Genomic DNA, 12,225 nt, shown 5'->3' with positions numbered 1-12,225 from the left:
ATGTTATTCAGCATTAAGAAGGAGATTCTGATGCGTGCTACAACATGGATGAAAGTTCAGGACAATATGCTAAGTGAATAAGCCAGTCACAAAAAGGCAAATGCTGTTTAAGTCCACTCACATGAGAGAAGGACCTAAAATAGTCAAACTCATAGAGACAGAAAGTGGACCTGTGGTTTTCCAGGAGGTGGGGTGGAGCAGGAAAGGAGGATGGGGAGGTATTGTTTGTTGAGTGGGTATAGAGTTTCAGCTTTGCAAGATGAAAAGGATTTTGGAGCAGGACAGTGGTGACGGTTGCACAACAGTACGTGTCCTTAATGCCACTGAAGCATACACTCAAGCATGATTAAGACGGCACGTATTATGTTATGTATGTATTTTAACCACAATAAACAAATTGAAAAAAAAAGAGAGACTGAACATCAGGAAAAGGCTGGGGTTGGAGATATGGATTTGAAAGTCACTCACATGAATATACTCCAATATTTTTGCCTGGAGAATCCCCTGGACAGAGGAGCCTGGCAAGCTACAGTCTATGAGGTTGCAACAGTCAGGGATGATTTAGCAACTAAGCCACCACATATGAATATAATATTTGAAAGCAGGGGAGCAGGTTAGAAGCCAGATCTAAGAGGGAGGAGAAGAGAGAAGAGAGCTGAAAATAGTGGGCATCTCTGTGTAGTACTATGTAGCACCTGGGCTCTGAAGCTCCACCGACATGGGCCGAACTCTGGCCCCAGCACTGTGTGAATTTACCAAGTCAATCTAAGTTCTCTGAGCCTCTGTTTCCTCATCTGTAAAATGGGGACAATGTTCATCTCTAACCTTCTAGTGTCCTTGTGAGGATTAAATGAGATGATGTTTAACCAAAGCACTTGGCACCATGCCTGCCACATGGTAATCACTCAGTAAATGGGAGCCTCTGGCAGAAATGCTATTAAAAATACTGAAGCGTCAATATAAACCAGGTGCCAGCCAGTGGAAAGAAACACCACCTTCCACAAACAGTTATAGCTCAAACCGGTGCATTCCAGCTGCGTGTCCACCCTGGACTAGGAAGCAATCATGGAAGGGAGAACAGGGAAAGCAACCAGCCCTTCTCAGGAGTTTCTAGAAAGTCTGTGTTGGGAGGAGGGGATGTTGAGCAGTTTCAAATGCCACCTAGGAAGGCAAGACCTCAGTGAGGCTTTGGGCTTGTGGACATCGGAAGAGCGGATTCAGAGAGAGGGTGAGAGCAATGTGAGGTATCTGAGGGCCTGATGCTGTGAGTTAAGGCTTACTTTCTGGATAAACCTGATGATGAGATGTAGGGGAGAACATGGAATACATCACTCATGAGAGTTTTTTTTTTTTGAGAGTATTTTTTAAATTAATTAATTTAAATTAATTAATTAAAATTTAAATTAATTAATTAAAAAATTAAAAAAATTTTAAATTTAAATTTTTTTTGGCTGTGTTGGGTCTTCCTTGTGGCTCAGGGACTTTCTCTAGTTGTGGCCTGTGGGCTTCTCTTATTGTGGAGCAAGGACTCTAGAGCATGTGGGCTCAGTAGCTGCAGCAGGAGGGGCTCTCTAATGATGGTGCATGGACTTAGTTGCCTCAGGGCATATGAAATCTTAGTTCCCTCACCAGGTTTGAACCCCTGTTCCCTGCATCGGAAGGTGGATTCTCAACCACTGAACCACCAGGGAGGTCACTAGAATATTTTCACTGCTCTAAAAGCTCTCTGTGCTCTGCCTGTTTGGTTCTCCCCCTTCTGCTGCTGCTGCTGCTGCTGAGTCGCTTCAGTTGTGTCCGACTCTGTGTGACCCCATGGACGGCAGCCCACCAGGCTCCTCTGTTCACAGAATTCTCCAGGCAAGAATACTGGAGTGGGTTGCCATTTCCTTCTCCCCTCCCCCTTCTACAACCCCTCAAAAACTACTCATCTTTTTTCTCCATAGTTTTGCCTTTTTTCATAATGTCATATAGTTGGAATCATATAACAGGCAGTTTTTTTCGTATTGAGTCTTTCATTTAATAATATGTTTAAGCTTCCTCCATGTCTTTTCATATCTCCAGAGTTCATATTTTTTAGCATTAATATTTCATTTTCAGGATGTGGAACAGTTTGTTTATCCATTTGCCCACAGAAGGACATCTTGGTTGCTTCCAGGTTTGGGCAATTATGAATAAAGCAACTGGAAACACCTATGTGCAGGTTTGGAGGTGCACATGTTTTCAACTCCTCTGTATAAACACTGAGAAGAATTGCTGGATGATATGGTAAGAGTATGTTTAGTTTTGTTGGAAACCACAACACTGGCTTCCAAAGTGACTTTGCATGCCCACCAGCAATCAATAAGAGTTCCAGTTGCTCCAGATCCTCACCTGCATTTGGTGTTCTCAGTGTTCCAGATTCTGGCCATTCTAACAGGTGTGTAGTGGAGGCTCGCTGTTTGCATTTGCTTTTTTCTCATTATATATGATGTTGAACATCTTTTCATATGCTTATTTGCCCTCTGTATATAATTTTCCTGTTAAGGGTTTTTTTTTTTTTTTTGTCTTTTTTTTTTTTTTTTAAAATCATGTGGTTTGTTTTCTTCTTGTTGAGTTTTAAGAAATTCTTTGAATATTTTGGATAGTAATCCTTTTTCTGACTTGTTTTTAAGACAGAGAAATCCCCAAGTATGGTTACAGGCAGATGAGCTGCCAAGATGTTGAAGAGAAAAAGAACTAGCAGGAACATAAACTATGTATACAGTATGACTTGAATTGTACTTTTTTATGTTATTTGTTATCAGTTGTTATTGTTAATATAAATAACATATATATGTTATTTATGTTATATGTTATCAGGGCTTCCCTGATAGCTCAGTTGGTAAAGAATCCACCTGCAATGCAGGAGACCCTGATTTGATTTCTGGGTCAGGAAGATCCACTGGAGAAAGGATAGGCTACCCACTCCAGTATTCTTGGACTTCCCTTGTGGCTCAGCTGGTAAAGAATCCACCTGCAATGTGGGAGACCTGGGTTCAATCCCTGGGTTGGGAAGATCCCCTGGAGAAGGGAAAGGCTACCCACTCCAGTGTTCTGGCCTGGAGAATTCCATGGACTGTAAGGTCTATGGAGTCACAAAGAGTCGGAGATGAGTGCCTTTCACTTTCACGTTATTTGTAACTTTTAATTTTTTTTTTTTTTTACTTTTTTTCTTTTCTTGTAACTTTTAATTTTATATAGTCACAAACTTAAAGAAAATTGTAGGACTAGGACAAAGGACTCCCATATACCTTTTATCCATCTTTGCCCATTGTTTATAGTTTGCTTCAATTTTACTTTATTATCTTCCTTTTTTATTGAAGTACAAATTTAGGATCAGTACGGCACACAAGTCTTAAGTGTACAAAGCAATGAATTTTACATGTGGAGACCCAGCTGGAACCACCAACCAGATTGAGACACAGAACATTCCAGTATTTCAGAAGTTTCCTTTGGGTCCTCTCCCATTCACTAACTCTCTTCAAAGAAAAACCTCTATTCTGGATTATTTTACTAGAGTTTGATTTTGCCTGTTATAGAACTTCACAAAAATGGAATCATACAATATCTACTTGTGTGAGTGTGTGTCTAAACTCTCCCTTAGCAGTATGCCTGTGAAAGTCATTCATTAAAAAAAATAATAACAGCTTAAGATATAAGTTACATACCATAAAGTTCATCCTCTTAAAGTAAACAATTCAGTTGTTTTTTTCCTTTTTTTAAAATTTATTTTTAATTGGAGGATAATTGCTTTACAATACTGTGTTGGTCTCTGCCATACATCAACATGAATCAATCATAGGTATACATATGTCCCCTCCCTCTTGAACCTCCCTCTCACCTCCCACCTCCCACCCCACCCCACATCTCTAGTTTGTCACAGAGAGCCTGACTGAGCTCCCTGCATCATACAGCAAATTTCCACTTGCTATCCATTTTACATATGGTGACATACATGTTTCCATGCTACTTTCGCAATTTGTCTAATTTCTCAATTTAGTGTATCAGAGAGTTGTGCAACCACCCCCACTATCTTATTTCAGACTATTTTCATTGTCTCAAAAAAAAAAAAAAAAAAAAAAAACAACCACACAAACCTCATCGTACCCATTAGCAGTAAATTTCTATTGTTTCCTTTCCCCAACCTGTGGCAACCACTAATCTATCTCCTATCTCTAAAGATTTGCCTATTCTAGACATTTCATACACATGAAATTGTATACTATGTGGTCTCTTGTGACCGGCTTCTTTTGCTTAGCATGATGTTGTTAAGGTTTATCTATGTTGTAGCATGGGTTAATGTGTCATTCCTTTTTGTTGCTGAGTAACATGCCATTGTAGGAACATACCACAGTTCTGTTCATCCACTCAGTTCATGGATATCCAAGTCACTGTGTTTTTTCACACATAATACTAATTTGTTCCTTTTTATTTCTGTATAGTAGTCCATTGTATGAACATTCTCAGTTTATCCTTTGTACTGTTGGTAGGCTTTTCTCTTCCTGGTTCGTGGCCATGTTAAGCTGCTATGAACATTTTTGTATATGTCTTTGTCAGGTGTGAGCACTCACTTCTGTTGGGTATGTAGTTAAGAGTGGAATTGTGGATCACAGGTTATATAGGTATAGTGTGTTAGTCGCTCAGTCGGGTCTGACTTTTCGTGATCCCGTAGAGTGTAGCCCGCAAGGTTCCTCTGTCAATGGAATTCTCCAGGAAAGAATATTGGAATGGGTTGCCATTCCCTTCTCCAGGGGGATCTGCCCAACCCAGGGATCGAACCCAGGTCTCCTGCATTGCAGGCAGATTCTTTACCATCTGAGCCACCAGGTAAACGCCTATACAAGTATATTCAATTTTAGAAAATACAGCCAAACACTTTCCCAAAGTGGTTATAGAAACTTACATTCCCATCAGCAATTTATGAGAGATTCAGGAAGTCCCATCTTCGCCAACACATGATATGTTAATTTCATCCATTCTAGCTGGAGTGGTGCTAACTCATTGTGGTTTCAGCTTGCATTTTGTGATAACTAATGAGGGTTAGCACCTTTTCAATTTGCTTCCTGGCTAGTTATCCTGTCTCATGTAGTACTCATTCAAGTCTGCCCATTAAAACAGAAAAAAAAAAAAAAAAAAAAAGTTGGGTTGTCTGTCTTTTTCATAACATAGATGTTCTTGATAAATTCTGGATAACACCCTTGCTTTGTGTATACGTATTGTAAATATTTTCTCCCAGTCTGTGGTCTGATTTTTCACTCTCTTAAATGTATCTTTTAATGGATGAAAGTTCTTTATTTTAACAAAGTTCAATTTAACAATCTTTTCCTATCATTTATACTTTTTGTGTCTTAAAATTATTTTAGCCTACTTCAAAGTCATGAAGAACTTTCTTCTAGAAGTTTCACTGTTTAATTTTTACATTTAGGTCTCAGATTTAGGTCTTAGACCTAAGCTTTTCGTCTCAATGGTATAAGAGAAGGAGAAAAAAAATCTATTTCAACGTGTAGATAGGTAGTTGATCTAGCACCATTTATTAAAAAGATCATCTTTGGGATTGCCCTGGTGGTCCAGTGGTTGAAACTCTGTGCTCCCAATCCTGAGGGTGTGGGTTCTATTTCTGGTTGGAGAAAACAAAACAAAACAAAACAAAACAAAAAAACAGAATAAATAAAATGAAAAAAAGACCATCTTTTCCCCTTATTTACAGTGGCACCTTTATAATAAATCAGATGACCATATATATGTTGATCTGTCAATTTTATTTTAAATATGTATGTGTAGAAAGATTTGAAGGAAATAAGATTTGTTAGTAGTTGCTATAGTGAGTTTGTAAGGTTGTAGATACTTCTGATTTATTTTTTAGTATTTTCTCTACCAACCATGGGCTGGCTTCCCGGGTGGTGCCAGTGGTAATGAACGTGCCTGTCATTGCAGGAGATGTAAGAGTTCAATCCCTGGGTTGGGAAGATCCCCTGGAGGAGGAAATGGCAATCCACTCCAGTATTCTTGTCTGGGAGATCCCATGGACAGAGGAGCTGGCAGGTCACAGTCTGTATATAGGGTCGCAAAGAGTTGGACACAACTGAAGCAACTTAGCACGCATGTACACCAACCATAATACTATTTTAATACTCAGACAAAATAGGTAAAATATTTTTCTAAAATACCACCAGGGTGGAGGTTCTAGGAGACAGAGGAAGGGTTAGGTTGGACAGTAAGCAGGAGGGCTTCCTGAAGTAGGAAGGCATCCAGGCTAGTAGATGAGGAGAGAATTCAGAGCTCAGCTGACAGGCCTTCCATCTTCTTAGGGACCTCAGTTTCTGGAGAAGGTGGTGTAGGAGGTTGAAGGTGAGGAAAATGGATATGATCATCATCGATAATGCTCTGTTGTTAAGTACACACTGCTTAGCAGTTTATAATACACTTACAGGCCCACTTCTCCTATGTTCTCCCCAACAGTCCTGCAGGCAAGGCCCTGTGATTACACCCATTTTATGGATAAGGAAATGGATGCTCTCTGAGTCTTGTTCAAGCATCCACTAAAGAACATTTTATGTCAAGCCTTGTGTCAGTTCTGGGTCCACAGAGACATTTACAGCATATTTCCTATCTGCTCTCCGGCAGCTCCTAGTTCAGGCAGAGGAAACAGTAAGTATATGGACAGTTAAAAGCTAATGTAACAGTGCTCAACAGAATATTACTCAGCTACAAAAAGGAATGCATTTGAGTCAGTTCTAATGAGGTGGATGAACCCCTAGTCTATTATACAGAGTGAAGTAAGTCAGAAAGAGAAAGACAAATACTGTATATTAACACATATATATGGAATCTAAAAAGATGGTACTGATGATCCTATTTACAGGGAGCAAAGGAGACACAGGTATAAAGAACAGACTTTTGGACTGGTGGGAGAAGGAGAGGGTGGGATGATTTGAGAGAACAGCATTGAAACATATACATTACCTCATGTAAAATAGATAACCAGTGTGAGTTTGACGCTTGAAGCAGGGCACCCAAAGCTGGTGCTCTGGAACAACCTAGAGGGACAGAGTAGAGAGAGAGGTGGGAGGGGGGGTTCAGGATGGAGGGGGACACGTGTATGCCTGCGACAAATTCATATTGATATATGGCAAAAACCATCACAATATTGTAATTATCCAATTAAATAAAGTAAAAAATATTTTAAAAAATCTAGTGTGTTAGTCCTATAAGAGATGAATGTAAGATGATGTTGGAGTGAGTCCAAGTTTTAGAAAAATTATGCAAGTTATATATGCTGCAAAGAAGAACTATTAAACTCATCTTAGTGTGCTTTTCCAATTATTACCTTATGATTAATTATCAGAAAAATTGATCAACTTACTTTCTCACCTGTAATCTCTAAACCTGGCTGATGGTGGACATTTTTATTCTTTTTTAAAAAACTTCATAGGTGAAAAATGGCATTCCATGTAGTTTTGTTTGCATTCAGATGACTCATTTTTTCATAATTACTGGCCATTTTTATTTCTTCTTTTTAAATAGACTGTTCCTTTTTGGACCATTTTTAAAACATTTGGGGTTTACCTTATGGACGCATATTGTTGATATTCACATATTGTTGATAATTCTTTGTCACAGAGTTGCAAAATCTTTTTTCCAGTTTTGTCTTGCCTATAGATCATACTTCTTTTGAAGCTCATTTGGAAGACTGGTTTAGTCACAGTAGGAAGAACATTCCAAAAGTAAAGAGTAATGAGAAATTTTCCCTTCTAGATATAAAATGTGTTATAAAGCTACCATCCTTAAAGTATTGTGGAACTGGCACAGGAACACACAGAAAGACGAATGGATACATCTCAGAAACAGATCCAAGAATATATGAGTTGGTAGGTGATGATGGTGTGTGGACAGCTGGCTATTACAAAAATTATATTCAATTTCTTTCCCACTCCAAAATTAAAATGAATTCCAGATGGATTAAAAATGTAACAAAATCTTTTAAAAATTAAAAAAAAATCTGTAATCCTCTTGTTGTGGGCAGTAACACACACACACACACAGACACACACACACAGTGCGCTTTGCCAGCCTGAAGAACCCCAAGAAAACATTTTGCAACAAATATCTGAAAGGAAGTGTGCGAGTTAACCACGTGGAGGTAAAGAGAGGCTCGGAAGGGCACTTCAGGTTGAAGGAACCCACCGGCGCAGGGGTCTGGAGGCTGAGACTGCAGCGTGCGCACTCCAAAGACAGGGTCAAAAATGGAACTCAGGGCGCCCACAACGGAGCCGGGGCTTGAGTCCAGGTCCGCCCCCACAGGCCATCTGCATTGTAAAATAGCACTTTTCCCATATATGGTACTTAATATCTGTTCTGGCATCAACAGAATGACATGGGTCAGGGAAAACAGCTCGCGGGGCGGAGTGTCAGCAGCGCGGACTTTCCCAGTCGGCTCCCGCCGGGCCTCGCCCGGAATCAGGCAATGCACCAAAATCCCTGCCGGGAGTCCGCCGAGACTCTACCCCTCCCGGTTGGATTCTCTTTGTGTCAATCCTTCTCCTGGAACCTGGCGGTTCGCTGCGACCGCCCTAAGGGGCGGGGCTCCCGCCTAGGAAGAGCGGGGGAAGGTGGAGAGGGTGGAGATGGGGGCGGAGGGGGAAAAGTATTCCCACCCCTCTGGGCCCATAGGCTCCACCCGCTGCCTTTCCACAGGTCAAGCTGTCTGTTCATCAGGACCAGCAGCTGGTTGGAGTGGGTGAGACAGCTCGGGGGCGGGCTCGTCCCTTCAGGCTCCGCCCCGCAACCGGCGCCGGGCTCGGAGTGGGCGCGCTCTGAGAGGGGCGGGGCGGGAGGGCGGCGAGGAGCCGCGCAGGGTGCGGTGAGGCGCGCAGATCCTAGCTGTTCCTGGGCAGGGCACTGAAGGCTGAGCGAGGCTGACCTGCTGCAGCTCCCGCCTCGCGCGCTCGCCCCACCCCGCAGTCGCCCGAGCGCTCGAGGAAGCCCTCTCGGGAGAAGCAGCGCCTGTTCCCCGGGGCAGATCCAGGTTCAGGTGAGCGAACCCCACCGGCGGGTCCCGCCCCGAGCGGAGGAGCGGGGGTGGCGGGGACCGGACGCGCGGAGTCTGGGCGAGAGGGCCGATGAGTGGTTCTCGGCCTCCTCGCGGCCGGCGACCAGGCGTGGGCGGGGGAGAGCGGGCTGGGCACCCTTCACGGAGGGGCCCCGGGACCCTCGCGCGGATGCTCGGTGAAGACGCTGACGGAAGCGAGACTGGGGAGCCGAGGAAGGCATGGGGCCGGGCGCTTCCCGGAAACCCTCCGTACCCCCTACCCGCCCTCCCGCCGGCGCACCCCGCCGGCCGGGCACCCGGGAGCCTCGACCTCCCCCTGCCGCCGGGGCACGCGCCCCGCCCTCGCCTCGCCCAGTGCCCAAGTTGGGCAAACTTTTTAACCCCTTCCGGGCAGCTTCTGTCCCTTGGACCCAGCCGCTCGGGCGAGGTTCAGGTGGGGGGCTCGGGGCGGCGGCTCCTTGGGAAGTTTCCGGGCGTTTTCGAAACGGAGGTAGCGGGCAGGCGGGGACCGTTTGGCAGCTGTCAGGGCGTCCTCCTGAGTCAGAATCGGACGGTCCTGCAGCAGACATTGCGCTCGGCTCGATTTCCGCCCTCGGCTCCCGACTTCCTCATTCGCCCGGGTGCGATCGGCTGGGCGGAGGAGGGGGACCGGGAGAGGTGCGGCCGGGTGCTTGGGAAAGGGACCCGGCGGGGATCCCGGCTCGAGGCAGGGAAGACTTCCCCCTTCCTCACAGATCCGCATCCTTTGACTTTTGGCCTCTGCTTCCGGGGAGAGGGAGGCCGGGGAAGGCCAGCACCAATCTCCGCGACCCTGGCGCGCACCTGATTCCAGCGCACCTGCGGGCCCGCCCCAGCAGGGCGGGGGCGGGGAAAGCTGGGCCCTGCTCCTCGAGGATCCGGCCTGGGCTATTGCATCGTGCCCGTTTGGGCCAGATCCAGGGTTTTCTACTTACCGCTCCCACCTCCCCCCAAGTGTCTCCGTGCAGGGTCCCGATCTCATGCTGTCCATGGGCCACGCCCAGGCCAGGACTGCACCCCCCACCCCCCTGCGCTTTCCCCCCGGCCCCCCTCCCCCACCCCCACCCCCGGCCCCCCCAAGAGCCCAAGTGTCTCAGAGACGGAGTATCTTCCTGGACCAGGTTGCAGGTTGTCTTGAGGTGGGGGCAGGTTGAGCGCCCGGGCTGCTATCTGCGGCCCCACCCAACCGGTGTGGGGAAAAGGTTCCCGGGAAGTCCCAGGTCCTAGGACACCGGCGGATCTCTCTCCGTTGGGCAGTTGAGAGACCCAGCCGCTTCTGGGTTCACTGCACCCTTTCCTGGGCTTAACAGGATTGCAAAGTAACTGTTGAGTAACTGTTGAACGGGAGGAACCGTAGCGCCTTCCTGCAACACTGTGACCATTTCTGAGTGCTGTCTGAGCCTGTAACCTCACCGGGTGGTTTATTCCCTTTATGGTAAGGAGGGAGGCTGCTTTAAGGCCTATTTAGACAGTCACTTGATTAATATTAGTCAATTTATATACAAGGCTGCTGGGAGTGGGGGGAGGGTACACAGATGTGTAACTGAGCAAATATTTTAACTGGCTCCTCTGTGCCAGAGACTCTGCCAGGTGGTGGGGGTGTGAAGTTGAGTAAGACCTGGCCTGTGCCCTAGGGCATTTAGGGAAGAGCCAAGACAAATCCGTAGATGACTCTAAGGTGAGCCGAAGATGATAGAGACCCTAGAAGGGTGCTGTGAGTCATGGGATTGGGAGAAGGGAGCCAGCCTGTCCTACAGGGGGCCCAGAGGCCTCTGCCTTGGGGGAGTTTACAGTCCTCAAGGGGAAATAGAGGCCCAGTGACTGAGACGCAGAAGCTGCCTGTGATGAGTGTCTCCAACAGGCCTCAGACAAAGGACTCGAGTAATTCTGAGAGGGGCCGCTTCTGTCTGGGATGAGAAGGGATGCTGCCTCGAGGAAGGAGGACATGGCAGGTTTGCCAAACCAAGGCAAGCATTCAGTGTTGGAAAGTGAGGACTCATTTACGATAATTGAGGTGTAATTAAAAACGTCAAGAGATTGCTCAGTGTAATTTGAGAGCCGCTGTGCCCCCCAGATGGCTGCAGGGTGACATCAAAAAAGCTCTGTTCTTCAGATTCAGCAAGTCCCGGCAGTGCCATGGCAGATCCAGGTGCTCGGATTGGCAGGCAGTGTTTGGGGAAGGGCAACCCCCAGAGGTGTGTTCTGTGGGGCTCCTTGTCTGAAGGGCAGGTGAGGGTAGAGAAAAAGAGAGGGGCAGGGCTTTCTGACTTTTATTTTTTATTTTTAAACTTTTAACCTAAGGGGTTGGAGATGGGACAACTTCCCTCTCACTGGATGAAGGACGCATGTTAATCACAGCCTGCCTCTCTCTTGCTCGTTCTTGCTCCAGAAAAAAACAAAACACGGATCTGTTAGCTTTTTAAAAGGAGAAAAGCACACTCAAAAAATGCTGCATTGTTGTGTCGCCTGGTGGAGGGTATTGCTAGAAGCCAGGCTAACTGTGCTTTCTTCACTTCCTCTTCTAGCTAATCCTCCCATCAAGTACTTAAGACAGCCCTTACCAGCTTGACATCTTTATTTCAAAAGGAGAGGAGGGGTTGGCTGTTGTTTTCCTCTGAGCCTGGCCCTACCCTTCTCTTGGAGGGGGGTGGGGGGCAGCGGAGAGAAACCCCAGGCAAAGGAAAAAAAGAAAAAACAAAAATCCAGGCCTTGACAGCTTCCTCCAAAGCATCATGTTCCAAAAATATTTAGAATAACAAAATCTGTGTGTCGTCTTAATTAAACAAACGTCCTAATTTGCTGAGCATAAAACAGCATCTCTGCCCACAGGGGCAGGAAGTGCATTTTCCCTTTGTGCAGCCCCAGAGAGTCACTGCCTCTCGGCTTTAACCCTTGGTGTGCTGAGTCCCTGGGCTTAAGCCCTCTGGTGACAATGGAGTGGAACCCCGGCTGCCCCCTGGGAAGCAGTAGGCTTGTGACTTAACGGGCTCCGGTTCTTCATTAGAGCTGGGAAGGGTGGAGTCCTGAGTTTTGGCACTAGATAGCGTTCAGATCCTGATCTTGCCACTTATGACTGTAGGCAAGTCACTTAACCCCCCAAACCTCAGTGTCCTTATCTGTAATACAGGAGTCATGATACC

At 45.8% G+C, this 12,225-nt stretch overlaps 1 protein-coding gene across 1 annotated transcript in view; it reads left to right on the top strand.

Annotated features, from left to right (window-relative positions):
• Positions 1–8,864: 8,864 nt before the first annotated feature.
• Positions 8,865–12,225, top strand: part of MYH9 (myosin heavy chain 9) — an 85,476-nt gene continuing 82,115 nt past the window's right edge. The window contains exon 1 of the mRNA XM_065939141.1: positions 8,865–9,049. The gene's annotated coding sequence lies outside the window, so the exon portion shown is untranslated. The remainder of the gene's footprint in view (positions 9,050–12,225) is intronic.

Source organism: Muntiacus reevesi, chromosome 1 (genome assembly GCF_963930625.1).
Source record: "Muntiacus reevesi chromosome 1, mMunRee1.1, whole genome shotgun sequence".
Lineage (NCBI taxonomy): Eukaryota > Metazoa > Chordata > Mammalia > Artiodactyla > Cervidae > Muntiacus > Muntiacus reevesi.
Note: the sequence above shows the minus strand (reverse complement) of the source record. Positions and strands in the feature narration are given on the sequence as shown.